Here is a 19,314-nt window from a genome sequence, read left to right as displayed (position 1 = left end):
ATCTCTGGTACTGGTTCCTTAGGGAACAGAGTAACCCTAATGTGCATGCTTACCATCCCAGAGCCTGCCATGTGTGTAGAAGAGAGCTCATGAATTTCCTTACAGAAAGCTAAGAGAGAGCAGTCAATTTGTGCTTGTTGGAACAAGAGACTGCTGGTTGTAGGGCATATAATACAGTGGGCAGGACTGTGAAGAAATCATTTCCTAGGGAAAAGGGGATATTCGTAATGTCTGTACAGAGGAATTCCTAAGGCCATAGTCCAAGACCTCTGCTATTCTATACACTCATGATATAGGTAAGCCCCAGGGAAGAGCACTTGCACAAGCCAATCCACAAAGAATGGGAAAGGTGTTTTCTTTTTATCCTTTTCTTTTTCTGTTACTGAGCTTCTAGTAATCAAAGCAAGTTCTGTCATAACACCGACTGGATGGAAGTTTAAGGAAAAGGTACATCAGAGTTGAAATTCCAGTAATAACACATTAAAATATCAAAATGTCCAGGTTTCAACAATAGCTTACATAACAAACCAAGAAACAGGAAACAATGGCCCAGGTAAAGGGAAAGAATAAAGCATTAGAAACCATCAATGAGAAGGACTAATAAACCTGGAGCATACCAGCCAAAGCCTTCTAAAAATGGTCCTAAATATGCTCAAAGAGCTAAATGAAAACATAGCTAAAGAACTGAATGATATCAGGAAAAATATAAAAGGATGGAAACTATGAACAAAGATTAAAAATTCTCCAGAAGGGTTCAATAGAAGGTTGGAGCTGGCAGTGGGAAGAATCAGAGAACACAAAGATAAGACAATTGAAATCATTCAGATTGAGGAACAAGAAGAAGAAGAATGAAGAAAAGTAAATAGAACTAGAGGAAACTGTGGGACACCACCAAGCATAACAATATATACATTATGGGAATCCTAGAAGGAGAAGAGAGAAAAGTTTGAAAGCAATATTCAAAAAATAATGCTGAAAAAAAAAAATAATGTTGAAAACATCCTCAATTCAACAAGACACTTAACAAACTCCAAACAGCACAAATCCAAATAAACCCATACCACATCATAATATAATCAAACTGTCAAATGGCAAAGAGAGAATTCTGGAAGCTATAAAAGAGAACCAATGTGTCACATAAAAGAGATCCTCAATAATACTAAGGGCTGGTTGCTCATCAGAAATGATGAACGTAGAAGGACAGTGGGGTGACATATTTAAAGTGCTGAAAGCAAAAAAATTGCCAAGCAAGAATTCAATATCCAGCAAAACTATCCTTCAAAAAATGAAGGTGCAAATAAAATATTCCCAGATAAATAAAAACTGAGGGAGCACATCACCAATAGACTGGACCTACAAGAGATGCTAAAAGGAATTTCACAGGTTGCAAGAAAAGAGCAATAGACAATAGATTAAAGCTACAAGAAGAAGTAAAGACCTCTTGTGAGGGTAACAACATCGGTAAGTACAAATGTCAGCCCTATTGTATTTTTTATTTTTTACTTCACATACATGATCTAGAAGGCAAATGCATAAAATATAATGATAAATCAGTGGTTTGAGACTCACAGTATATAGTCATATAATTTGTGAAAAAATATAAAAGTGGAGGGATAGATGGGTATAGAAACATAGTTTGTGTATACTATTGAAGTTAAGCTGATATCAAAGCAAACAAGATTGTTAAAGATGTAGTATGTTAAATTTAAGCCCCATGAAAACAACAATGAAAATGTCAAAGAATATGCATGCTCGCAGAGAAAGAAATTAAAGTGCAAGTTGTTGGGGTGGGAGGCATGAGGAATGGGGTTTTAATATATAATGGGTATGGGGTTTCTGTTTGGGGAGGTGGAAAAGTTTTAGTAATTGAATTTACCACAATACTGTGAATGTGATTAATCCCACTGAATGGTAAGCTTGGCAGTGGCTGGATGGGAAGTTTATGTTGTATCTGTGCTCCCACAATTTAAAAAAAAAAGGAGAAAGAGGACAGCAAAGAGACAATAACAACTAAAAGTAATACATGATCCTGGATGGAATTTAATAAAGAAGAAAATATCCAAAAGAACAGTTTTGGTACATGTGAAAAAAATTGGAATTTAGACTGTAAACCTAATATCAATATTAACTTATTGAATTTGATAACTATATGTAAGGTAGTTTTCCTTCTGTGAGTGAAGAAACTTCATGACACAGTGATTTGCTCATAGTCACACAAAGAGTGACTACTCTAACAGTAAAGACCTAACACCAAGTCCAGTGGCCTACCAATAGAAATCATTCCAGACAGGCAACTGTATTTAATGAAATTATCACTCTGTATGGAAAGATTAAAAAATATTAGCAAATGATTTCTATTTCTACTTTGAAGTAAATTATCATTGGGGAAATTAACATGGAAAATTTTCAGAACATGTCATTGTAAACTGAGAACAATTTTCCAAGGAAATAATTTGGAGGGCTGAAGCAAACCTTTAATATATCAGTAAAAGTATTCTGAGGGTAATTTCTAGCTGTCACACACAACAAGTAAATAACTCTATGTATGTTCAAATATCTGAAAACGTGTCTTGGTTATATTTGTTGTTGTGTGTACGTATGTTTTCCAATACCATACCTGCTTGGGAAAATGATATGTCATGTCTGATAGAAATAAAATATGTTAATAATAAAATATTAAGGTGTAATGACAGTAATAAAGTGGGATATAGAGAGGGAAAATCAATACACATAAAAATAAAGATACAGCAATTGAGCAAGTGATTTTTCTCTTAGCCATTTGGAAGTCAAGACAGAAGGAAATTCATGCTAAGTATTCCTAAAGCTGTCTTTGAGAGAGGGATATTTTTCTATCCCTGGGTTCTGAGATAAATTCCCTTGGGATCTTTCCAGATGAGACATTGAATCACCTAAAACAATTATATAAAAATAAAGAAGCCTTTTATGTATGGCTCCTTCTATGTCAACCTCCAGTGAAAACTTAGAGGTTAATGTTCAATTAGAATTTGACATTAATAGGAGGTCAAAATGTTACAGTCAAAATTTATAGCTTTTTAATGATCTCCTTTTCACCCTTTTTGCTCAAGTTTTCCAACAGCAATTTTGAGAAAAGACTAAAGGGCTATTTATAAATGTTGCAGCCAACATGGAGCCAGTAGGGACAGTAAATATGTTCACTGGTAAGAATCAGGATATGAAAAATCTCAGTAGAATGGTACAATAATGAGTCTTGCTTCTAAACCCAGAAAACTAGCTACATGTGTACAGAAGCAGGGAGGATTTGCTAAATATTAATATCTGAAAATAAGCCTGGAGAATTTCTATTTCTTTCAATAGGAATATAAGGCAAATTGAAGAAAAAGGCATATAATTGTGTCTGTAGGAGCCATTATAATACGAATATCTTAACAGAATGCAGAAGTAGATTTGGCCAACTATCGAATGTGCTGTTCAGATCACGTTCTGTTGTGCCTTGTTCCTGTTCATTCTTGAGAAGAACAGTAAGCTTGTTCAGAGGAGACAAGTGCGGTATCTGATGGACATACCCATTAAAGGAGAATGAGTTGTCTAGACTAGCGAAGAGAGCTTTTAGGGGAGTGGTGGCTGTCTTCAGTTGTCTTCCGTTGTCGGAGGTGCCAGATGGCAGAACCAAGACCAATGGGTAAAACCCACAAGGAAGGCAGAGCTCACTTCAGTGTAATAAGACCTTTAAAACACATAGAGCTTTTTGAATTGGAAAAGGCTGAATCATAATATGGTGCATGCCCATCATTTGAGGTTTTAATCAGGGAGTGGAAGAACACCTGATGGAAGTATTTCAAAACCTACCTACCATGTAGAGGGTTGAAATAGTTGACCCCTAACGTCCCTCCTGACTCCGTGACTCTGGTTCTATGTCTTAAAATGCAATTTTGCTAAGACTATTTTATACTCGCACACACACACACACAGACCTCTTTATATTCTGAATGTAAAGTAGGCTCCAGTTACTCACTGTATACTTTACTCATGAGACATTTTCCCGAAAGGAAATATTCAAAATCGAATAAAATACAAATACTTTTAGAAATTTATTTAGTACTGTTTGGTTTATAAGAAGAATTCATAGAAGTTTTCTCCCATTTGACCTCATAACGGTCTTTTGAGTAGGGTAGGGCCAGGGTTTTCCCGCTGTTTTCCAGCTGAGAGAGCTGAAACAAACAAAAGTTAAGTGAAGTGTTTCAAAGTGTGTGTGGCAGGGTTACTGGGTAAACCCAGGTCTAATTCCAGTCCTCATCCTTTCTGCTACCGCAGCCTGCTCCATGGTAATGAAAGAATATGTAAATAAAGAGGCTGAAAGAGGAGTTAAAAAAGCAGAGCACTAAAAACCTCCATCTTTAATTCTCTTTTCTCTTTCTCTATCACTTCTTTTCCTCCCTCTCCCTCTCACACATAAACAAATGGACACACACATATGCATGTACAGACCAATAGCCAAATGCATGCATACAAAGTGTATCTCAGCCTTTATTATCATTATAGTTGCTTCTTACCAAATAGTAAATAAAAAATCAATCCCAGTGAAATCTGAATAAGCTCTGTGGATTGTACCAATGTCAGTTTCCTGATTTTGATACTGTACTATAATTATGCAAGGTAATAACATTGAGAGAAGCTGAGAGAAGAGTATAGGGAACTTCCTTGTATGTTCTTTATAACAAACTTCCTGTTTGTAGATAAAAAGGTGTTTTTTCCCCTAAAAACTCCAAAAAATGAAAATCAGTCCCAAACATGCTATCCTACTGACAGTCTGTGATACTGAAGGATGGGAGGGTGGGTGGGAATGAGAAGACAGGACAGAAATAAAAATAAAAGCACAAGAAATGTAAGGATATGTCGTATCAAAGAGAAGCTTTGTTAGCTTCTGAAATCCAAGCATTGTTTTAGAGCACCATTAGTGGAGAAATTGCAGTTAAATTCACCTAGCTCTTTCTCTGTAGTTAATCGTAAATAAAGCTGTTGAAAATAAAACTGTCGATACAGTGTATGCACAGCGCTAATTGATTTTTAAGCATAACAGATGAACAAGTGAAAGTTTAGGGATGGAATGAAATTGTTTTCCTGGAATCTGGCTTTTTTCCCATTTTATAAATACAAGTTCTGGGTGAGTACTAACAGCCCAAATTAACTATACAGAGTGGTTGTCAGGTATGGAATGAGGAAGATGAAAAATTAGAGTTCTTTAGATTTGAGTTTTACGATATCCCCAAAGGGAAATCTGCATTAAAACCTTATTTATATGTTATCTGATCAAAGGGAAAATATAAACAAAAAGATTTCTTTTAAATTACCATGAAATGCACTGCAAGATTTCTATGAACATTTAAGCCCTCATTAAAATGCATGTTCCATTGATGGCCGTAATGTTTTTTTTTGCTGTTATTTTGGTTTTTCCCCATTGCCTATTAGTCCTTGCACCATAATTATTTGTTGAATGTCAGGCACTGTTGGAAGCACTTTATGTAAATGAGTTAGTTATTCCTCTATAATGATCCTTTGAGGTTGGTCCCATCATTATCATTGCAGTTTTACGAATGAGGAAACTGAGGAAGAAAGATTAAGGTTTGGTGAGATGGTACACTACCAAATGGCAGAGCTGGGAATTCTAACTCAGACAGCCTGGACTTATTCATCATAGTTTGAGGGTAAATAATTTAACCATTAACAAATTAGTTTGTTCATGTGTGGTGAACAAACACAAATTCATTAGTTTGGTGAACAAACTAATTTGTTCTCACAAGAGAACAAGGTTTCTTATCCTTTATGGATTTGCATGAGTGCATTTTTGGCGGGGAAAGGGTCTATTGTCTCAGCTTCTCATAAGGGACTTTGACCCATACAGCGTTAAGAACCCTTCCCAAAGGCAGAACAGTTTGGAAAAGGAGGTTAATCCAAACAGCTCAGAATACTGAGGTTTGCATGATAAGTTTGGTTTGAATGTCTTTGAGTTGTTGCATAAATGCCTGACCCCCCATCCCACTGTGCCCCAGCAAGGGTCAGACTTTGGCATGAGCAGCTGCCTCCTCTGGCTGAAGCTGATTGCAGAGAGGAGCGATACCCATGCTGGGTCTCTGTCCTCCTGGCTGTTAGAGGGGAGCTGGCCTGAGGGGAGCCCTGAGGGGAAAGGGAGAGCCTCAGCCCGTGGTTCCCCTGCCGTGAGGGAGCCCAACTTTATTCTAGGTTAAGAGGGTTCAAGTAAAGCTAGTCTCCCATCCTCTTTCTGCCTACGAATTGTGAGTACATCCTTTTACCTTTCCCAGCAGCTGAGTGGGAGATTGTTTGGGTTATAATTAAATAGGAGTGCAAGCTAGAATTTCAGTTAAATGCTGAAAAATTTTGTTCTCCAGATGACATCATGTGACACTTCACTCACATTCGTAAAGGAGCTAAAAGAAGTACAATTATGTTGTTTTATCCTAGATGCCTGTAGAATGGCACAAACAATGCGGCGCTCTCCAGTGTAGCGAGCAACGTTGAGCAGGCGGTAGTTCTAGTCTCCTTCATTCTGAGTTGGCTCATGATAAGTGATCTTTTAATTTAAAAACAGAAAAGGAAAGTAGAGTGCTATCTCAATAATAGCACACAGGCCAGAACTGTTACATTTCCACCCTGTGATTTCAGCCTATGGAAATGTACAGCAGGTATATTAGCTCCCACACATTAATAGACCAGCCTGAGCTCTGAGCTCTCTGTGAGACTGTGCTGATAAAATTGGATGAAAATGTATCAGTGTCAGAACACCCTCACATCTAGTCATTGTTAAAATGCAACCCTCTAGCTGCTATCAAACCTCACCACAGATCAGGTCTGACTGACCCAAATCTCTATTTAGATCTCCGGTAATGGGTATCTGACTACTCAGTTTAATTACTAGTCTTTCTCATAGTTATTTTTACCATTTGTTGTTTGTGTTTTCCTCATTTTCGTGGCATTATTTTAGCAATACTTTCGATTAATTTAGTCATTCAACAACGACTTTCAGAGCAATTACGTGCTAGCTGTTGAGCTAAGTCACGGATGTAGAGTGAAAAGCAAAACTGAGTTAAAACCCTTATGGAATCTTCTGGCTGGGGGAAAGTAAAGAGATAATGAGAATGATAATAATATATGCGTTATGTTATAGACATATAAATGTGTATATAACAGTGTGTACTACAGCCACCACTTACCCCAGGCTGAGGGAAATTCCCCATTGATTCTGTTTATTTCCACACTGGTCAAAGTAACGCTGTTTTCAATCCATATGTCTTCGTTTCCTATTGCTGTTGTTATAAATTACCACAAATTTGGGGGCTTAAATAACAAAACTTTATTCCCTCACATTTCTCAAGACTGGATGTCCAGCATCAGTTTCACCAGGTAGAGATTAAGGCAGCAGCAGTACCGCACTTCTATGCTCCCTCCAAAACCTCTATGAGAAAACCCTTTCCAACTTCTGGTGGCTCTTGCATTCAAATGACTTGTGACCACTTCATTCCAATCTCTGCCTCTGTGGTTCACACACGTGTATCCCTTCTCTAAAGGATTGCATTTAGGGCCTGCCTGAAAAAGCCAGGAAGATCTCCTCATTTTGAGATCCTTAACTTAGCTGCATGTGCAAAGGCCCTTAGTGTTTATACATTCCAGGGATTAGGGACTGATATCATTGGGGGTCAAATGTCACAAGTCCAGACAGCTTACTTGTGTCCAGGACTATGGAATAGGTAGGACCTGTTGTCCACAGGCTATGGGCACAATGGGTTTCCGCTCTCTGCTTGTGCTGTGATTTTGCCACTGCGCTTGCCCAACTAGTCAAAGGAGCTCCTCAGCCTTTTCCTCCTTCCCTCAGCCTTGATTTTAGCTCATCTTTGGAGGAGAAAATGGTATGAAAACACAACCATCTCCCTTTCCCTCGCAGCCACAGATTCTCTGAGCTTTTTTATTTTTTTATTTTTCTCCCCAGGTGTGGGGTGAAGTAAGCAGAGGGCAGGGGGGAGGGGAAATACACAGAGTACACAAGTATATGTCTCAAGATGAAACGTTGCCATTAACAAGGGCTACAGAGGGAAAAAAATAAAAAGGCCACGAAACAAATAGAGGACCTGCTTTTAGTAATGGTCAGGGATGGCCTCTCTGAAGAGGGTGACATTAAGTGAGACCTAAGGATAAGGAAAAATCAGCCGTGATCAGACAAAAGGAACTGTGAAGGCACTGAGACCAGAAAGTCCTTGATTTGCCTGGGAGGAGTGACGGAAAGTCCAGGGTGATTAGAGTATTGAGAGGGAGGTAAGAAGAGCCCTAAGAGTTGGTTGGGATCCAGATGGAACTGAGTCGTATAGGTGGCTCCCAAACCTCTTATTTTAGTTTAAGTGCAGCAGGAATATCAGTGTACGACATCAATTCTAAACATTGTGATGTGCTAATAGTTTCTGTTTTAGTATATTCACTAAGAAATGAAAGGTGTTACATTGTGATCTGTTTCAGTGTTTCATTATGGTTTTCCCTATATTAAAATTATCTTTCTACATCCTTTAACCCACTTGAGTAAAAGCTGGCATCTGATAACAACTTAAGGAAAAATTTTTCATGTTTTGATTATTAGCTGTTAATAGATATCAGAAGCTTCTGCTTCATTGTCCATTGATATTTTCATTTCAAATGGGACTCATTCGACTTCGAGTTTATGTAGTTTCTGAGAAGTTTAAGGATATTCTTACCATAATGCATTCGTTTTCTTTCTGAGGCCCTACTTCATTTTATCTGAAGCAGAAATAGCAATCCCTTCCTCGCTCAGAGGGGCTGCTCAAAAGATTAAATGAGAGAAAGTAGGTGAAAGCTTCTGTCATGCTGGAAGATACCTTTTAAACAATCAATGCTACTTCCTTTCTTTTAAAGCAGACAATAAGTCTCTCATACCTTACTCACAGTGTTACCTGATATAGGTTTAAACTCCCAGCCAAGTTAATTCATTCTCTTGGCTCTCAATTTATCTTCAACGGAGATTAAAAATACTCCAAAGAACAATCGAATTCCAGAGACAGTTGGTGCCCAGGCATTAACTGGGTGATTGTAGCTAAGTTGTTTGGATTTCTTGGTATTCTTACATCTGTAAAAGTGACGTAATGACACCTGTCTTATTTACCTTTCCTCATAGCAATGAGTAAGAAAGACCATCAATAAATACAGTATTTGCAAAGATAAGACTACATTTCCACGAAACCAGCATTATTGTTGTACATTATTATTAAACAACTTTTTCATCAGATACCCCAGATGGGTCTTTTCATGTTTCCTGTTGCTACATTTTAATTTTAAAAAGAAGAAAGTATAACTCATCTTTCTGCTGTTCTGGCTGAGAAATGTGTGGTTCAGTTCAAAGAAATATAGTAGATTGTCTTCAATTTATGTACTCAAGTTCTGGAGTCATTCATACTTTGTGGAACTCACTAAACCCACTTAATAGTTTTAACCACTAATGGAGAAGCCAATTTCTATTGCTTAAAAGCTGTGATTTATAATTCAGTTTAATAAGAGTCTTTGGGAAGGAGTATTCTTCCAGCTTATCAATACTGGTCTATTGTTACCAGCCTAAAGGAAGGTTGGAATGTTGCTAATATACGACAGCTCTACATTATGCTTAACCAAATGCAAACCAAGGGTAAGTCTCAGGGCTTGTACAGTTTTCTATAAAACTGTTCGATCTCGTCCTGTTCTCGAATATGCACTGATACAGATGGGAAATAATACGGTTAGGTCATAAGGTATGTTTGATTGCTGGGTGGTTCATGTGATATGCCTGAACTCTAACTTGGATATTGATTGCCAATAGGGACATGCAGTGAGAGAGTTTTGGCATTTGTGGTGCCAAAGCCACATCTTCCTAAGTTCAGTTGTGGGTGTGACCTGTTTGAATGAAGCTGAAGAGAGCAGTGGGCTAATAAGGGCACTTTCAGACCACAGGAATTCCCTCCTTGGTGTGCTGTCTCTTCTCTCATAGATATGGCATTGTCATTGGTCACTAATTTTATCGAACAATGATAGAATTTGTTTTATATTTTATTTTATTAATAAATTAATTAATGGAATTTTATTAATTTTATACCAACCTTACTCTGAAATGTAAATGTCTGTTCCAGCCCTTCAGTGGCACTTAAATGCTTTACGGGGAAAATTATACTTTCTCTTCATGGATGTGCCTATCATCACCAACTGTGTAAATGGATCGTAATTTAAGACTTGAAAATGTAACTCTGAATATGAACCAGAAATGAGAGTTGAGATCCTGGTGCACAGCCCATAAATGTAGTAATTACGCTTGTGAAAGGGCATACATTTTAATTGTTGCAAGGTTGATGTGCAGGAAATTTGATCCCCTAGCACAGGCCTGAACTTCGGTTATCACCCAGCACCTGCATCTCCACTCAGCTTTTCATATACTGTACTCATCACTACATATTCAGTCGTCACTACAGACTCAGAAATCGAATAACATGTGACATTAGGAAAGTTGAGATTCTGGACAGTCACTAGACTGTTACCTCTGAAAGCCAAGGGAGAATAATGCTGAACTGGATTTGGATTTGAAAAGGCTGTCCCTGAGCAGGGGTGAGAGGTTTAACTACCTACAAGGTCCAGGAGGAGATTATATAAGTGAGTGGAGATGACCAAGTGGGAACTGACAATACAAAGAGGAGATGTCCAATACACAGTTCCTAAGCAGGGATCATAATTAGGGTATGTGGGGAATGTGTTAGAAGATAAATCAAAATTAAAAACAAGCAAAACACCTTCCTGTAGCCTTCAAAAGGAGATGATACATAAGTAGAAACTAAAAGAATAAATAGTAGATACCAGCAGAACTGTCAGAGCAAGTAGGGTGATGGATGGGGTTACAGGCAGAGGGGACAATAGATGTGCAAACATATAAAAACATATGAGAGGCAGCATGATGTTCATAGCTAAAGTGCAAGGCAAAGTGCAAGTGGATTATGATTAGAGTAGTGGGCAGGGGCCATGTCACAGACAGCCTCGCCTCAAAAGCCATGACAAGGAGCCAGGACTTAGGATTTCACGGTGGTAGGGAATGCCTACATAGCATGGTTTCATTTGCATTTAGGTAAGTCGTCTGACAACTCCAGCATGTGTGTGTGTGTGTGTGAGAGAGAGAGAAAGAGAAAGAGTGTACACATGACCACTTGTGTGGGGTAAGGGATGGAGTGAAGGAGTGTTGGAAAACCTGGAGTGTGGGGAGATAAACTGGGGAACTGTTAGGAGTTCTGGAGAGACATGATGAAGACCCTATTTGGGAGATGAGAATTTAGATGGGAGAAAACGAGAGATTTGAAAATGAATGGTACGTAGTAATGTTACTTGGTGATTGATTTGGGTGTGAGAGCTGAGGGAGAGGGAAGTACCAAGGAAGTCCCGGGTTTCTGGCATGGATTCTGCCTCCTTTGATAGAGAGGAAAGGCAGGTTCAGATGAGAAAGTAAAGAACACAGTTCTCAGCAATTTATGGGGCTATGGGTTATCCGTGTGAAATTGTATAAAATAAAACAATATCATATGATTTTGGAGAAAGCCACAGATTTTAACTTTGTTTTGCCTTTTAGAGGATGTTAAGTTTAAAATTTAATTAACTGAGTTCTGTAAAATAACAGCATTTTAAGGTAGATAAATACGTTTTTAAAAATTGTTCTATGTGAGCTTATTGCTAATTTAGATTTGTCTTAACCAGAATTCCTCAACATCAGCACTATTTGTTTTTTGAAGTCAATAATTCTTTCTCTGGGGGCTGTCCTGTGCACTGCAGGCTGCTTAGTACCTTCCCTGACCTCCACCCACTAAATGCAGTGACACCCCTCTCCAGTCCTGACAATCAGAAATGTCTCTGGAAATTGCCAACTGTCCCCTGGAGAGTGAAACCACCCCTGATTGAGAGCCAACGATCCTAAACTAAATTAATATAAATCCATGATGACTACTGCAAACCAATAGTAGCTGTACTATTCAAATTTAAATGCACACGTTTTATACCATGTGGTGTGTATGCACACAATAGACATCTACCAAATCAGAGCACAAAGGAAATTCCACAGATAAGGGCTTTCTGGAAAAAATACATCATCCCAAAAGGCTTGTCCCTCAGTGGAGGGGTCTGTGAGGAGGACTTTAATTATCACCACAGAAGACAAAAATAATGTGATTGACAGCTTGCCATTATAGAATTTATTGCCAAATCTGTCTCTACAGGAAAACAAAATACGACTTTAAATTATTCATTCAGACTGCCAAAAAGACTTATTGGCCACAGATTATGTGGCTGGCACTGGGAAAGGGACACCTTAAAGGAAATGCAGATCTTAATCTAAAGGAATTTACTTGTAGCTAATTCTCCTGGAAGCATCAAGTTAAGTTTTTCATTAATGGATTCCTGCATTATCCATCAAAGCTTTAAGTTTCAGTGATTTAAAAAAATATTGTGCCAATATGTCATAAACAGATATATGCCAAGACCTTGTCATCTTTCTTGTTGCCCACATCCAGAAGGCATTGAATCTATTTGATCATTTAATAAAGTCTGTGACTGAAGTCCACAAGGAACCTCAGAGAGTCTTTGGAGTCTCAAGGATTCTCAGTCCCTCTTAATTTTACAATGGGTCTGAAATAAGGCTGACCGTCATGCTAGAGAGAGTCAAGCTGCTAATTCTGAACTTCCCTCTACTTTTGGTTTAAATTATAGTCCACAATCTGTTTAAAATTTTAAATCTAAATGAAATGAGCATTATTATGTTGCTATTCACTCATAAGCAATAGAAGAATGTCTTTAAATATCACTGCTCATTCTAGAACAAAATAGACACAGCTAATTATCACAGGAACCGATGGGACACACGTTTTCATGCGTCCTATTTTATTAGATGAACTTGGTAAGAGGGATAATGCAAATCTGATGCTAGTTATTACATCATGCGTCATTTTATGGTGTCAGTGTCTGTAGGTGGTTTTCTTCAATTATATTAAAAATATATTTGCACATATTTGCAATGTTCCATGAAAAAGCTTACTCATTTTTAACCTTTTGCCTCCAATAAATGTTATTTCTTAGAAAATAATCAAGCATTTAATTATGTGAAACTTTTAGTATCTTTGATTTTTCTGTAAAAAAACAGATCAAATATAATCACTAAAATTCCCTCTGATGCACTTTCAGTTATTTATAGGAAAGTGGGGTGAGCCTGGAGTCAAACTTTTAACCTTAACTCTGTGTTGTGTTACTCTACCTAGATTCAAAAACATTGATGTTTTCTCTAGTAGATTAGTTGTTCAGTTATTCCACCAAACCCTTAGTTTCAGAAATATTAAATAGGGCAATAAACTGACAGAATATGCATAAATGCCTTGTTTTTAGAGCCCATATGTGGCCAAACGAAGTTGTATGACACTGCTTGGGCACAATCAGTAATCATTCATTCATCCAACAGATACTTTTTAACCATCTACATTGTACATGGCACCATTTGAGACCCTCAGGATATTTTCAGGAATAAAACAGACAATAATCACTATCTACGCGGAGCTCACATTCCAGTAGGGAAGATAAGCAGTGAACTAAAACAAACTATAAGTAACTCATATATTGTTAGAATGTGGGGAACGCTATCAAAAATAAAATCGTTAGTGCAGGCAAAAGAGGATAAGGAGTGCTAGGGTGGGGAGAGGAGAGTGGATTCTGGGTGGTCAGGATAGCCTCCTTGAGAAGGTGACATTTGATGAGCGGGCGAGCCTCATGGATATCTGGGGAAGACCTGATACATACGGAAGAAAGAGTCTGCACAAAGTCTCTAAGCTGGAAGCGCACCTGAGGTGTTGGAGAAGCAATAAGGAAGCCAGAGAAGCTGGAAGGGAGTGAGGTAGAGGAGAAGAGACGAAAATGAGGTCAATGTAGTAACTCACCATTTTTTTTTAACTTGTTAAATTGTTTGTTAATTAAAGAAAGAAACAACTTTTAGAAATATATATCTGCTGTGCAATATATATGCCACTGCATTGAAATGGGTAATTTATGAATCCCCAGGCACTAGGGTTAGAAATAAAGCCAGCTTTCCCAAGTATAGTGACATTATTGATAACAAAAGTAACAAGAAAAGCTTCACTTTGAGCTCTCACTCACCAGACATTGGCTAGGCACTCTAAACGCACTGGGCCCATTGATTCTCACTAAATCCCTATAAGACACACGACAATTAAATGTAATTTGCAGAGTTGGATGATTAATATGCTAACTTCTCTGGACCTTAGTTTCTCAATGCTAGAAGAGGATAATAATAGTGACTGCCTCGATTTTTTGTTTTCAGGTTTAATAGAGTTTCTAATATAACGTGCGAAATGAATGTTAGTCACTGTAACTGCTACTTTATCATGAGGCAGCAGCCATTGATTTATATAAGAAATCATTAGGTAAATTACTCAGAGAAGCAGCAGTGTGTATAAGTTACAAAATTGTTGAGGAACATTAACCAATCCATAACACTTAGATATTATTTATTCATTCATTTGGCGAATATTATTGAGTCTGGCTTTGTCTTAGTCACTGGTGAAATAAAGAATGAGACAGTACTCCCACTTTTCAAGCTTACAGGTATGGAGAAGAGACAGGCAGAGATGCAGATGATCTCTGCAGTATAGAGTGTTTTGTAAATGGTGATAAGTATGTGACTCCTTGGGGTTCCATAAGAGACCCTCCAAGGGGCATTTAACCCAGGAGGCTCCTGTGCAGGAGAGGGAAAGGGAAGTAAGTTGGGGACAGGTGAAAGGAGGCACTGAGGAAGATGAAAAGGCCATCCCAGAGGCACAAGACATAAAACAGTCCAGACACTAGAGAAAATTGCAAGTCCTTCTGCTTGGATGCTTGAAGTTGGTTTAGCAGAAGAGGCTCAAAATCTAAAAAGCGGCCAAATCTTAAAGGGCAAAAGCTTCCAGGCTTTGGGTTGTATCTGATCAATATAGAGACACAGAAGGATTTTAAGTAAGAGAGAGACACAATTGAATTTGCATTTTAGAATGATTATTCCAATTATAATCTGGAAGGAGGTTTATAAGGGGCTAAAATTAGAGGCAGGACAACCAGGAATTGATACAATTTTATGTTTAGTGAGGGAAGAAACATTACATTTTGAATCTGATATGTAGGATATAGTTATGTTTCTTTGATTCTTTACAACACATTGTTATAGGGTGTGTGTGTGTGTAGCGGGGGTTGGAGTGGATTGTGAATCAGTAGAAATTGTCCTAAAGAAATATAAAGCCAAAATATAAAGCCAACTCATTTCATTTTCAAAAATATTCCTAGGTTGATTGATTGGTAGCTCTCTCTGGGATCTCACATCTATCAAACTTGAAGTTACTGCAGTTTTCATCTCAGAAGCCATTAGGTGAAAAGCAAAAAATTAAATACACAGTGTTTCATAGTCCCTCCTTACCATCTCTTCATCAAAATGCATTCCCCAAAAATCTAGATTTATGGCATTCACAATTAAGCGTGCATGATCTCCAAGGCCATATGACTGAGATGCTGGCACCTACAAATAAACAGTTGAGAGGAAATGGAGGAAAAGAAAACCCAGATTTCATCAAATTAACAATACCAAAAAAAAATAGCATTTAATCATGATCATTCAAACTGAATCTCAGTGGTTGGGGTTTTGAAGCTCTAACAGACCACACATCTACATTCATAATTTCTGAAATAATTCAATTGAAATCCCTTCTTTTTACCTGAATTACCCAGGCAATTACAGCTGTATTTTAAACTTTAGGCTCAAATGACTTCAAAGCTATGCTTCAAAGCACTACTTATGCAAAATTATCCTCTGTCCCACCTTTTTCAGTTTTTATAAAATGACCTTCCCTCTCAGTTTCCCCGTGATGATCCTGGGCTTCTGTATTTAAAAAGAAATTGTACAAGAATATATGAATACCTTCTTATACAATTTGCAGATAATTCAGTGTGGAAAAGATTGAAATCCCTCACTTCATTCCAACCTCCCTTGCCCTACTATTACAGTAGATATTCACCCACACATTTTCCTTTGCATTGTAGTATGTGCGTACACGCGCAGACACACACACACACACACACACACAATTTATGTGTCTTTTTTGTTTATAGATAAAAACATATTATACAAAATATAGTTGTAATTAAGAGACCAGACCAGGCTCTTAATTAATATTACCCATTAATTGTACAGCCATGGCAACTTAACTTTTCTGTGTCTTAGTTTCCTCACATAAAATAGGATGTTAATGTTACCTACTTTAGGGTACTCGTGAAGAATAAATATTGTGATTCATTTAAAGTGCTCAGAACAGACCCTGATAGTATACATAAGAAATAATAAGCTCTTATTACTTAGTATACAAATTTTTTTTAATACTGATTTTTCATATATACTTATTCAATGACTTGCTTTCTCAGAAATATATCTTGAAGATCTTGCCTTGTCAAATACATCTTGGAGATCTTGCCTTGTCTTGTCAGTACATACAGCTTTATGTTATTTTTTAAACCTCCTGTATAATATTCCATTGCACCGGGGTTAATTTAGGAATGTCTCTACTGCTGGAATTAGCTTGTTAACATTGTTTTTTGTTTATTTATTTTGTCTTGCTTTGCTGTTGTGAAAATTGCTTCAGTGACAAGCTTTATGTATATGATACCTACTTTCTCGGCTGGATACTGACTATGTCACAGACCTGATAAAGGAGGGTGTATTAGTTTCCTAGGGCTGCTCTGACAAATTACTACAAACTGGGTGGCTTAAAAACAACAGAAACTGCAGGTGATGGTGGCACAGTGGCAGAGTTCTCGCTTGCTGTGCTGGAGACCTGGGTCCGATTCTCAGTGCCTGCCCATGCGAAAAAACAAAAACAAAAAAAACTTTAAACCCGCCTTCCATGCAGGAGACCCGGGTTCAATTCCTGGACAATGCACCCCCCCATCCCCCCCCAAATAAATTTAATTCTTTAGCAGTTCTGGAGTCTAGAAGCCCAAAGTCCAGCTTTCAGCAGGGTCATACTCCCACTAAAAGTTCTAGGGAAGACTCCTTCCATGCCTTTTCCTAGTTTCTCATTGTTGCTGGCTGTGCTTGGCATGCCTAGCTGCGCCGGCAAATCATTCCAGTCCCATCTCCATTGTCACGTGGCATTTTCCCCATGTGCCTAGGTTTCTCTGTTCACATTCCTTCTTCTAATAAGAATGCCAATCCTTGAATTAAGGCAATGATCATCTTTCCAAATAGGGTCACATTCACAGGTAGTAGGGGTTAGGATTTCAACACACCTTTTTGAAGGCACAGAATTCATCTCACAACAAGAGGGTATGAGCATACTTTAATTTAATAGATATTGCCGAATTGACCTCCAAAATGCATATACCAATTGATACTTCTACATTGTATGAGAACATAAATCTCTCCAAATCATTGGCAATTTATGTTATTATCAGTTTTTTAAAGTGAGAAGTGAACAATCTTTTCCTTATTCTGAATTTAATTTGCATCTCCCTAATAAACTGTGAGATTAAGCATCTTTTAGCGATGAACTTGATGAGAACTAGTCATTCAGAAATCTGGCAAGAATGACGTAGACATGTGAAATACAAAAAAAGAACACCAGTGTGAGCCATTGGTATGAATGAGGGCATAGCTGTAAAGGATGAGGTTGGAAAGGCTGGTCGGGAGTGGAGAGTAAAGGTCCTTATAAGCCATTGTAAAGAGTTTGTTCTTTATTTTGAGCCCAGTAGTGACATAATTTAATTAATGTTTGGAAAAGAACAGTCCAGTACCTGTTTGATAATATGTGGAAGTATAGAAACCAATATGAGGAGAGGAAATGAGGAGTTCTAGTATAGATGGGAAACAATGGATCTGGGATATATTGCAGACTTGTTCTCTGTTGCACAGTATGGTAGCCACTAAGCCCACGGGGCTATTAAATTAACATCTCAATTAATCAAAATTAAATAAAATTTGAAATTCATTTCCTCAGTTGTATCAGCTATACATTGTTGGCCAGCGTTGGACTTCCATCATTGCCAAGTGTTTTAGGAGCTGGAGTCTTTGGTATTGATATGGAGCTTGAGGGAAAGAGCAGAACTGATGGTGATTTTTTGACAGGTCTGTGCAGTATCAATGAACCCACTGGACCAGCTGTCTTCTCAGAGTTCACATTCCTAATCTGGGGTAGAAGCCCATTGTCATTCGTCAGCATATGAAAGCTCTGCAGAAACAGGTTCTGCTAGAATGATTAGACACGCCCTATCCCCACGGACCCTCCTACCTGTCTCAGGTGGGCAACCTTTTGCTGATGCTCTGTTGTCATCTGAAAGGAGAAACAGTCTCACATTATTCTGTACCTCCTTTCAATTTGTGATTCAGTCAGTTCTGAAATCCTCTGACTTCACATTTCGAATGTTAGTTTACCTCTTAGATGCTCTTCCAGTGTGACTACGAAGGTCTTCCCATACATTCGCCTCACACCAACTCCTTCATTTTTAAGATGTCTGCCCACAGCCCCACTTGTGGACTGTACCCATTGTCTTGATGCCCACCCATGATGCCTACTTTCTCAACAGGATACTGATGTGTGGCAAACCTGATGAAGGAAGGTGTATGAGTTTCCGAGGGCTGCTCTGACAAATTACTACAAACTGGGTGGCTTAAAACAACAAAAATTTATTCTTTAGCAGTTCTGAAGTCTAGAAGCCCAAGGTCCAGGTTTCGGCAGGGTCATTTGTTGGTGGTAATGTTAATGTTTTACTAACTCTGCCCAGGTTAGGATGCGAGCTGACATTGAGTGCATACTCAGCGCCAGGCATTCTTCTAAGCTATTAACTCATTTCGTCTTCACTACAACACTATGAGGCATGTAACGTAGTTGCTCTCATTTTAAAGATGAGGAAACACAATATGAATAAATTCTCTAAGACCATACTACTGGTAAGCGGTAGAGCTAAAATATGAACCCAGGAAGTCTCACTCCAGAACCTTTGTTCATAACTATTGTACTCTGGAAAAGATAGCAATATGAGCCACAAGCAACTCCAGCGAGAAGATGAGAGCTTTTAAGATTGGTTTATTCTATGAAAAATTAGTAACCAGAATGTAAAGTGATAACAGATAGAAGGGGCATTATGACAACATAGCTAAATAGATGACACATTGGAAACAGGGCATCAGGGAGCTGAGAAGAATGCTAGGGAATGTGTATTATTTGGAATGACCTTTGATGGTGG

The 19,314-nt window shown here is 38.1% G+C and overlaps 1 protein-coding gene and 1 long non-coding RNA gene across 3 annotated transcripts in view; one reads left to right on the top strand and one right to left on the bottom strand.

Moving 5' to 3' along the window:
* The window catches only part of LIN7A (lin-7 cell polarity scaffold A), a 144,870-nt gene that overhangs the window by 100,168 nt on the left and 25,388 nt on the right, over positions 1–19,314 (top strand). The gene's annotated exons all lie outside the window — the stretch shown is intronic.
* Positions 17,886–19,164, bottom strand: LOC143690237 (uncharacterized). Its single transcript, XR_013179053.1, has 3 exons — positions 18,503–19,164; positions 18,360–18,401; positions 17,886–18,257 (listed from the first exon to the last, which is right to left on the bottom strand). It is a non-coding gene; the product is annotated as an uncharacterized LOC143690237 (long non-coding RNA).

Source organism: Tamandua tetradactyla, chromosome 7 (genome assembly GCF_023851605.1).
Source record: "Tamandua tetradactyla isolate mTamTet1 chromosome 7, mTamTet1.pri, whole genome shotgun sequence".
NCBI lineage: Eukaryota > Metazoa > Chordata > Mammalia > Pilosa > Myrmecophagidae > Tamandua > Tamandua tetradactyla.
The sequence above is the reverse complement of the archived record's forward strand: the minus strand, read 5'-3'. Positions and strand labels throughout refer to the sequence as shown.